This window comes from Lolium perenne, chromosome 4 (genome assembly GCF_019359855.2).
Source record: "Lolium perenne isolate Kyuss_39 chromosome 4, Kyuss_2.0, whole genome shotgun sequence".
NCBI classification, from domain to species: Eukaryota; Viridiplantae; Streptophyta; class Magnoliopsida; order Poales; family Poaceae; genus Lolium; species Lolium perenne.
In genome coordinates this window covers 265,698,956-265,708,863 of record NC_067247.2, presented here as the reverse complement: position 1 = coordinate 265,708,863, position 9,908 = coordinate 265,698,956, and positions in this window count along the sequence as shown.

Genomic DNA, 9,908 nt, shown 5'->3' with positions numbered 1-9,908 from the left:
GCACACACACCAACACTCAACACTATGTCCGGTCTAGATGCACAAAGGTAAAGCAAGGATCCAATCATGGAGCGATATACCTTTTGATCCACCTCTTTACCATTGGGATCAAGTGCAAGATGACACTTAGTAACCATAGGAGTGGCTACACCCTTCAACTCGGTCATCTTGAACCTCTTGAGCATGTCTTGGAGATATTTTGCTTGGTTGATGAAGGTTCCTTCCCTCAATTGCTTGATCTCAAAACCAAGGAAGAACTTCATCTCTCCCATCATAGACATCTCAAACCTATCGGTCATAAGCTTTGAGAATTCATCATTGAAAGCTTTGTTAGTAGATCCAAAGATAATATCATCAACATATAATTGGCAAATGAAAAGCTCCCCATTGACCCTCTTAGTAAAAAGAGTGGGATCGATTAGCCCAACATCAAACCCACGGTCTACCAATAATTCTTTAAGGTGCTCATACCAAGCTCTAGGAGCTTGTTTGAGACCATAAAGAGATTTATCAAGCTTATAGACATGGTTAGGGAAGTTGAGATCCTCAAACCCCGGGGGTTGCTTAACATAAACCTCTTCATGCAAAGGACCATTACGAAATGCACTTTTCACATCCATTTGTTGTAACTTAAAGTTATGATGTGATGCATAAGCAAGAAGGATACGGATGGAATCAAGGCGAGCCACGGGAGCATAGGTTTCTCCAAAGTCAATTCCCTCAACTTGAGAGAACCCTTGAGCCACCAATCTTGCCTTGTTCCTCACAACATTTCCAAACTCATCTTGCTTGTTCTTGAAAATCCATTTAGTGCCTATAACATTGCGGCACCCCTTTGGCTTCTCTACTAAGGTCCATACTTTGTTGCGCTTGAAGTTGTTGAGTTCTTCGTGCATAGCTTCCAACCAATCCGAATCTTCAAGGGCTTCAAATACTTTCTTGGGTTCCACTAAGGAGATATAAGCATGATGATTGCTAAAGTTAGCCAATTGCCTTCTTGTGGAAACCTTTGCCCTTACATCACCAAGAACCTTGTCATGAGTGTGTCCACGAAGTTCAAGGTTCCTATCTCTTCTTGCTAGATGACGGGCCTCGATCTCCTCCTTGGTTCTTCTTGGCCTTGGAGGTATCACTTGATCAACTTGATCTTTTGGGTCCCCGTCTTGACCTTCCACTTGAGCAACTTCAGTTTCTTGAGAGAGCTCAACCTCATGTGCTTGATCTTGGACATCATTTGGTGCGGAGCAAATATCAAATGGATACTCGTCGGAGCCATCATGAGTTCTTGGTTGATCTTGTCCTTGATCTTGTCCTTGATCTTGCACACAAGAGGGAGGGTCTTGTTCTTGTTCTTGGGTTGGTGCATCATTGATACGCGTACAGCACGCGTCCGTTGGGAACCCCAAGAGGAAGGTGTGATGCGTACAGCGGCAAGTTTCCCTCAGTAAGAAACCAAGGTTTATCGAACCAGTAGGAGCCAAGAAGCACGTTGAAGTTTGATGGCGGCGAGATGTAGTGCGGCGCAACACCAGGGATTCCGGCGCCAACGTGGAACCTGCACAACACAACCAAAGTACTTTGCCCCAACGAAACAGTGAGGTTGTCAATCTCACCGGCTTGCTGTAACAAAGGATTAGATGTATAGTGTGGATGATGATTGTTTGCAGAGAACAGTAGAACAAGTATTGCAGTAGATTGTATTCGATGTAAAAGAATGGACCGGGGTCCACAGTTCACTAGAGGTGTCTCTCCCATAAGATAAATAGCATGTTGGGTGAACAAATTACAGTTGGGCAATTGACAAATAGAGAGGGCATGACAATGCACATACATGATATGATGAGTATTGTGAGATTTAATTGGGCATTACAACAAAGTACATAGACCGCTATCCAGCATGCATCTATGCCTAAAAAGTCCACCTTCAGGTTATCATCCGAATCCCTTCCAGTATTAAGTTGAAAACAACAGACAATTGCATTAAGTATGGTGCGTAATGTAATCAATAACTACATCCTCGGACATAGCATCAATGTTTTATCCCTAGTGGCAACAGCACATCCACAACCTTAGAACTTTCTCACATCCTTTGTCCCAGATTTAATGGAGGCATGAACCCACTATCGAGCATAAATACTCCCTCTTGGAGTTAAGAGTAAAAATTTGGCCAGAGCCTCTACTAATAACGGAGAGCATGCAAGATCATAAACAACACATAGGTAATAGATTGATAATCAACATAACATAGTATTCTCTATCCATCGGATCCCAACAAACACAACATATAGTATTACAGATAGATGATCTTGATCATGTTAGGCAGCTCACAAGACCCGACAATGAAGCATAATGAGGAGAAGACGACCATCTAGCTACTGCTATGGACCCATAGTCCAGGGGTGAACTACTCACTCATCACTCCGGAGGCGACCATGGCAGTGAAGAGTCCTCCGGGAGATGATTCCCCTCTCCGGCAGGGTTCCGGAGGCGATCTCCTGAATCCCCCGAGATGGGATTGGCGGCGGCGGCGTCTCTAGAAGGTTTTCCGTATCGTGGCTCTCGGTACTGGGGCTATTGTCGACAAAGACTTAAGTAGGCGAAAGGGCAGGTCAGGAGGCGTCACGGGGGCCCCACACGCTAGGGCCGCGCGGGCCCCCCCTAGGCCGCGCCGCCCTAGTGTGGCGGCGCCCCGTGGCCCCACTTCGTCTCTCCCTCGGACTTCTGGAAGCTTCGTGGAAAAATAGGCCCCTGGGCGTTGATTTCGTCCAATTCCGAGAATATTTCCTTACTAGGATTTCTGAAACCAAAAACAGCAGAAAACAGCAACTGGCTCTTCGGCATCTCGTTAATAGGTTAGTGCCGGGAAATAAATAAATATGACATAAAGTATGCATAAAACATGTAGATATCATCAATAATGTGGCATGGAATATAAGAAATTATCGATACGTCGGAGACGTATCAATCATTTGCTTCACTTGATGGGGTTTGTTGATGTTGAGAAGATGAGGGCTCCACCGTGGTAGAGCATAGTCCTTCCCGAGATGCCACACCGTGTCCCTCAATGGGGCGGAAAAATCCCACATCCATTCTTACTATGGCATCTTGAGGTATTTCATCACCTGCACATACATCAACTTGCCCCACTTGGGAGCCATCATTTTCTTCGAACTTCACACTACAAGATTCGATGATAATCCCGGAGGATATATCAAAGATTCTATAAGTGTGAGATTCGGCACCGTAACCAACAAATATACCCTCCAAAGCTTTAGGAGAAAATTTAGATAAACGAACTCCTTTGATTTTGTAGAAACACTTACACCCGAACACCTTGAAGTATGAGATATTAGGCTTGTTCCCGGTGAGTATTTCATATGGAGTCTTGTTCAAGCCCTTGCGGAGATAGAGCCGGTTAGAGGAGTGACAAGCGGTGGAGATGGCTTCGGCCCAAAAGTTATAGCGGGATTTATACTCCGCCATCATAGATCTTGCCATATCCATAAGTGTCCGGTTCTTCCTCTCCGCAACACCATTTTGTTGAGGGGTGTAAGCAGCGGAATATTGATGTGGAATCCCCTCATCACTAAGGAAATCATTGAGTGTATAGTTCTTGAACTCGGAGCCGTTGTCACTTCTTATTGCCATAATGAGGAGGTTGTGTTTGCGTTGCACCTCGGTAGCAAAGTCAATGAATATTTGTTGAGTCTCATCTTTCGTCTTGAGAAAGTAGACCCAAGTGTATCTCGAGTAATCATCAACAATCACCAAGCAATGTTTCTTCGCACCAAGACTTGCGTGAGCAACGGGACCAAAGAGATACACATGAAGGAGCTCCAAGATCCTCTTGGAAGAGATGATGGTCTTGCTTGGATGCGGAAAGTCATGCATTTTGCCTTCAACACAAGCCCTACAAACACGATCTTTGGCAAAAGACACATTTTCCATTAGTCCCACAATATGGTTCCCCTTGTGAAGACTTTGCAAAGTTCTCATGTTGACATGGGCTAGGCGGCGATGCCACAACCAACCCACGTCCGCCTTTCCGAATAGGCACATCGCACTTGTCGTGGTGGTCCCCGAAAATTCCACCACATACAAGTTGTGTTCGCGATACCCAACGAAAGCGACTTTTAGAGTCTTGCTCCACAAGAGGACCACAATATCATTATCAATAAAGACGGCGAAACCCATCTTGCCAAGGGCGGAAACGGAAAGCAAATTGTAACCAAGGGTTTTGACAAGCATGACATCCACAAGAGTAATGTTGTGTGCAACCACAACCTTGCCAAAACCCAATACCTCGGATGTAGAATTATCGCCAAAGGAGACGGTGATATTATTTATATTGGGCCTCAACTCCTTGACGAGGTTCTTGCCGCCGGTCATATGACTTGTACATCCACTATCAAGTACCCATTTTGAACCTCCGGCGGCATAGTCCTACATGAGATCAATTCTTGGATTTAGGTACCCATTTCTCAATGGGTCCTCTTTTGTTAGCAACAAGGGTCTTTGGGACCCAAATAGACCAAGCAACATAACCATCATATGGACCAACATATTTAGCATAAATATCACCATAATAATCTTTAAAATGAACATAATGAGGGTTATCAATTCCCGCACCATCATCATTAATGGTTTTGCCCTTTGGGGTTTCACCATTAGTGGTGGCTTTCTCATGTGCGGGCTTGGCCTTTTTCTTGTTTGACTTTTTAGCCTTGGCATTATAACCAAGTCCCTCCTTCCCATTGTTTGACCTTTGCTTACTCAAAAGATCATCCAAGGAAAGTTTACTTTGGGGAGAGGAGGCCTTAGCAAGTTCATCCTTCAACCTAGCATTTTCCTCAATAATATTTGCATGATCACATGAAGGAGTAGAGGTACTAGGTATGTCATATGAAGCAAGCCTAATTTGAAGTTGCTCATAAGACTTGGAGAGGAGAGAGTATTCACTCTTCAAGGCTTTGTGAGCCTTGTCTAGTTCATCTAGATCCTTCACAAGTTTCTCATGATCAACACCAAATTTGGCTTTTTCCTTTATAAGCACTTTAGTCTTAGCTCTAGCAAGATCTCTAGCTTTAGTGAGCTTGTTAAGTTTATCTTGAGGTTCTTCAAGATTTTCTAGCCTCTCTTCAAGAGATGCTATGGTTTCTTGACATTCCTCAAGAGCATTTTTAAGAGCATGTATTTCTAGAGAGTCTTCTCTTTCTATTTGGCACTTTTTCTCAAGAGTACCATTTAGTTGAGTTATACGAACCATGAGATTTGAAACATGCTTCTTAGTGTTACCTTGTAGGTTAAGAATGAAATCATAAAACTCTAGCATTTCTTGTTTCACTTTTAGACTAGCAAGATCAACCCCTAGATCATTTGAAATGTTAGGCATAGAGGGGTTAGGAGATGATACCTCGGAAGATTTAGCCATGAGGCAACTTTCTTCCTCCACATCAATGACCTCATTGGGAGATTCACTTGTTGATGAAGAGTTAGTGGAGAGGGAGGCAAGGGCAACCAATCCATTTGAGGTTGCATCTTCTTCATCATCAACATCATCATCTCCGGAGGTATACTCTTCTTGAGTTGATAGCACAATTGATGTGTGATACGCGTACAGCACGCGACCGTTGGGAACCCCAAGAGGAAGGTGTAATGCGTACAGCGGCAAGTTTTCCCTCAGTACGAAACCAAGGTTTATCGAACCAGTAGGAGCCAAGAAGCACGTTGAAGGTTGATGGCGGCGAGATGTAGTGCGGCGCAACACCAGGGATTCCGGCGCCAACGTGGAACCTGCACAACACAACCAAAGTACTTTGTCCCAACGTAACAGTGAGGTTGTCAATCTCACCGGCTTGCTGTAACAAAGGATTAGATGTATAGTGTGGATGATGATTGTTTGCAGAAAACAGTAGAACAAGTATTGCAGTAGATTGTATTCGATGTAAAGAATGGACCGGGGTCCACAGTTCACTAGAGGCGTCTCTCCCATAAGATAAATAGCATGTTGGGTGAACAAATTACAGTTGGGCGATTGACAAATAAAGAGGGCATGACCATGCACATACATGATATGATGAGTATAGTGAGATTTAATTGGGCATTACGACAAAGTACATAGACCGCTATCCAGCATGCATCTATGCCTAAAAAGTCCACCTTCAGGTTATCATCCGAACCCCTTCCAGTATTAAGTTGCAAACAACAGACAATTGCATTAAGTATGGTGCGTAATGTAATCAATAACTACATCCTTGAACATAGCATTGATGTTTTATCCCTAGTGGCAACAGCACATCCACAACCTTAGAACTTTCTGTCACTGTCCCAGATTTAATGGAGGCATGAACCCACTATCGAGCATAAATACTCCCTCTTGGAGTTAAGAGTAAAAATTTGGCCAGAGCCTCTACTAATAACGGAGAGCATGCAAGATCATAAACAACACATAGGTAATAGATTGATAATCAATATAACATAGTATTCTCTATCCATCGGATCCCAACAAACACAACATATAGCATTACAGATAGATGATCTTGATCATGTTAGGCAGCTCACAAGACCCGACAATGAAGCACAATTAGGAGAAGACGACCATCTAGCTACTGCTATGGACCCATAGTCCAGGGGTGAACTACTCACTCATCACTCCGGAGGCGACCATGGCGGTGAAGAGTCCTCCGGGAGATGATTCCCCTCTCCGGCAGGTGCGGAGGCAATCTCCTGAATCCCCCGAGATGGGATTGGCGGCGGCGGCGTCTCTGGAAGGTTTTCCGTATCGTGGCTCTCGGTACTGGGGGTTTCGCGACGAAGGCTTTAAGTAGGCGGAGGAGATAGGTCAGGGGGCGTCACGGGGGCCCCACACGCTAGGGCCGCGCGGGCCCCCCCTGGGCCGCGCCGCCCTACTGTGGCGGCGCCCCGTGGCCCCACTTCGTCTCTCCCTCGGACTTCTGGAAGCTTCGTGTGAAAATAGACCCCTGGGTGTTGATTTCGTCCAATTCCGAGAATATTTCCTTACTAGGATTTCTGAAACCAAAAACAGCAGAAAACTGCAACTGGCTCTTCGGCATCTCGTTAATAGGTTAGTGCCGGGAAATGCATAAATATGACATAAAGTATGCATAAAACATGTAGATATCATCAATAATGTGGCATGGAACATAAGAAATTATCGATACGTCGGAGACGTATCAGCATCCCCAAGCTTAGTTCCTGCTCGTCCCGAGTAGGTAAACGATAACAAAGATAATTTCTGGAGTGACATGCCATCATAACCTTGATCATACTATTGTAAGCACATGTAATGAATGCAGCGATCCAAAACAATGGTAAATGACATGAGTAAACAAATGAATCATATAGCAAAGACTTTTCATGAATAGTTACTTTCAAGACAAGCATCAATAAGTCTTGCATAAGAGTTAACTCATAAAGCAATAATTCAAAGTAAAGGTATTGAAGCAACACAAAATAAGATTAAGTTTCAGCGGTTGCTTTCAACTTGTAACATGTATATCTCATGGATATTGTCAATGTAAAGTAATATAACAAATGCAATATGCAAGTATGTAGGAATAAATGCACAGTTCACACAAGTGTTTGCTTCTTGAGATGGAGAGAAATAGGTGAACTGACTCAACATAAAAAATAAAAGAAAGGCCCTTCACAGAGGGAAGCATTGATTGGTATATTTGTGCTAGAGCTTTGGTTTTGAAAACAAGAAACAATTTTGTCAACGGTAGTAATAAAGCATATGTGTCATGCAAATTATATCCTACAAGTTGCAAGCCTCATGCATAGTATACTAATAGTGCCCGCACCTTGTCCTAATTAGCTCGGATTACCTGGATTATCACCGCAATACATATGTTTTAACCAAGTGTCACAAAGGGGTACCTCTATGCACTTTGTACAAAGGTCTAAGGAGAAAGCTCGCATTGGATTTCTCGCTTTTGATTATTCTCAACTTAGACATCCATACCGGGACAACATAGACAACAGATAATGGACTCCTCTTTAATGCTTAAGCATTCAACAACAATTAATTTTCTCATATGAGATTGAGGATATTTGTCCAAAACTGAAACTTCCACCATGGATCATGGCTTTAGTTAGCGGCCCAATGTTCTTCTCTAACAGTATGCATGCTCAAACCATTCAACGCATGGTAAATCTCCCTTACTTCAGACAAGATGGACATGCATAGCAACTCACATGATATTCAACAAAGAGTAGTTGATGGCATCCCCAGGAACATGATTATCGCACAACAAGCAACGTAATAAGAGATAAAGTGCATAAGTACATATTTCAATACCACAATAGTTTTTAAGCTATTTGTCCCATGAGCTATGTATTGCAAAGGTAGAGGATAGAAATTTTAAAGGTAGCACTCAAGCAATTTACTTTGGAATGGCGGAGAAATACCATGTAGTAGGTAGGTATGGTGGACACAAATGGCATAGTGGTTGGCTCAAGGATTTTGGATGCATGAGAAGTATTCCCTCTCGATACGAGGTTTAGGCTAGCAAGGTTTATTCGAAACAAACACAAGGATGAACTGGTGCAGCAAAACTCACATAAAATACATATTGTAAACATTATAAGACTCTACACCGTCTTCCTTGTCGTTCAAACACTTACTAGAAATTATCTAGACCTTAGAGAGACTAATTATGCAAACCAAATTTTAGCAAGCTCTATGTATTTCTTCATTAATAGGTGCAAAGTATATGATGCAAGAGCTTAAACATGAGCACAACAATTGCCAAGTATCAAATTATCCAAGACATTCTACCAATTACTACATGTAGCATTTCCCGATTCCAACCATATAACAATTTAACGAAGAAGATTCAACCTTCGCCATGAACATTATGAGTAAAGCCTAAGGACATATTTGTCCATATGCAACAGCGCAGCATGTCTCTCTCCCACACAATGAATGCTAGGATCCATTTTATTCAAACAAAAACAAAAACAAAAACAAACAGACGCTCCAAGCAAAGTGCATAAGATGTGATGGAATAAAAATATAGTTTCACTAGAGGAACCTGATAATGTTGTCGATGAAGAAGGGGATGCCTTGGGCATCCCCAAGCTTAGACGCTTGAGTCTTCTTGATATATGCAGGGGTGAACCACCGGGGCATCCCCAAGCTTAGAGCTTTCACTCTCCTTGATCATATTGTATCATCCTCCTCTCTTGATCCTTGAAAACTTCCTCCACACCAAACTCAAAACAACTCATTAGAGGGTAAGTGCACAATCAAAATTCACATGTTCAGAGGTGACATAATCATTCTTAACACTTCTGGACATTGCACAAAGCTACTGAAAGTTAATGGAATCGAAAAATCCATCAAGCATAACAAAACAGGCAATGCGAAATAAAAGGCAGAATCTGTCAAAACAGAATAGTTCGTAAAGACGAATTTTATTGAGGCACCAGACTTGCTCAAATGAAAATGCTCATATTGAATGAACGTTGCGTACATATCTGAGGATCACTCACGTAAATTGGCATAATTTTCTGAGTTACCTACAGAGAATTAGTCCCAGATTCGTGACAGCAAAGAAATCTGTTTCTGCGCAGTAATCCAAATCTAGTATGAACCTTACTATCAACGACTTTACTTGGCACAACAATGCAACAAAATAAGATAAGGAGAGGTTTCTACAGTAGTAACAACTTCCAAGACTCAAATATAAAATAAAGGTGCAGTAGTAAAAACATGGGTTGTCTCCCATAAGCGCTTTTCTTTAACGCCTTTCAGCTAGGCGCAGAAAGTGTGTATCAAGTATTATCAAGAGACGAAGCATCAACATCATAATTTTCACAATTTGTCCCATGGGGGATCTTAGATGCTCCCTTATCTATAGTGGTTTTAAGAGCTTTATCAATTT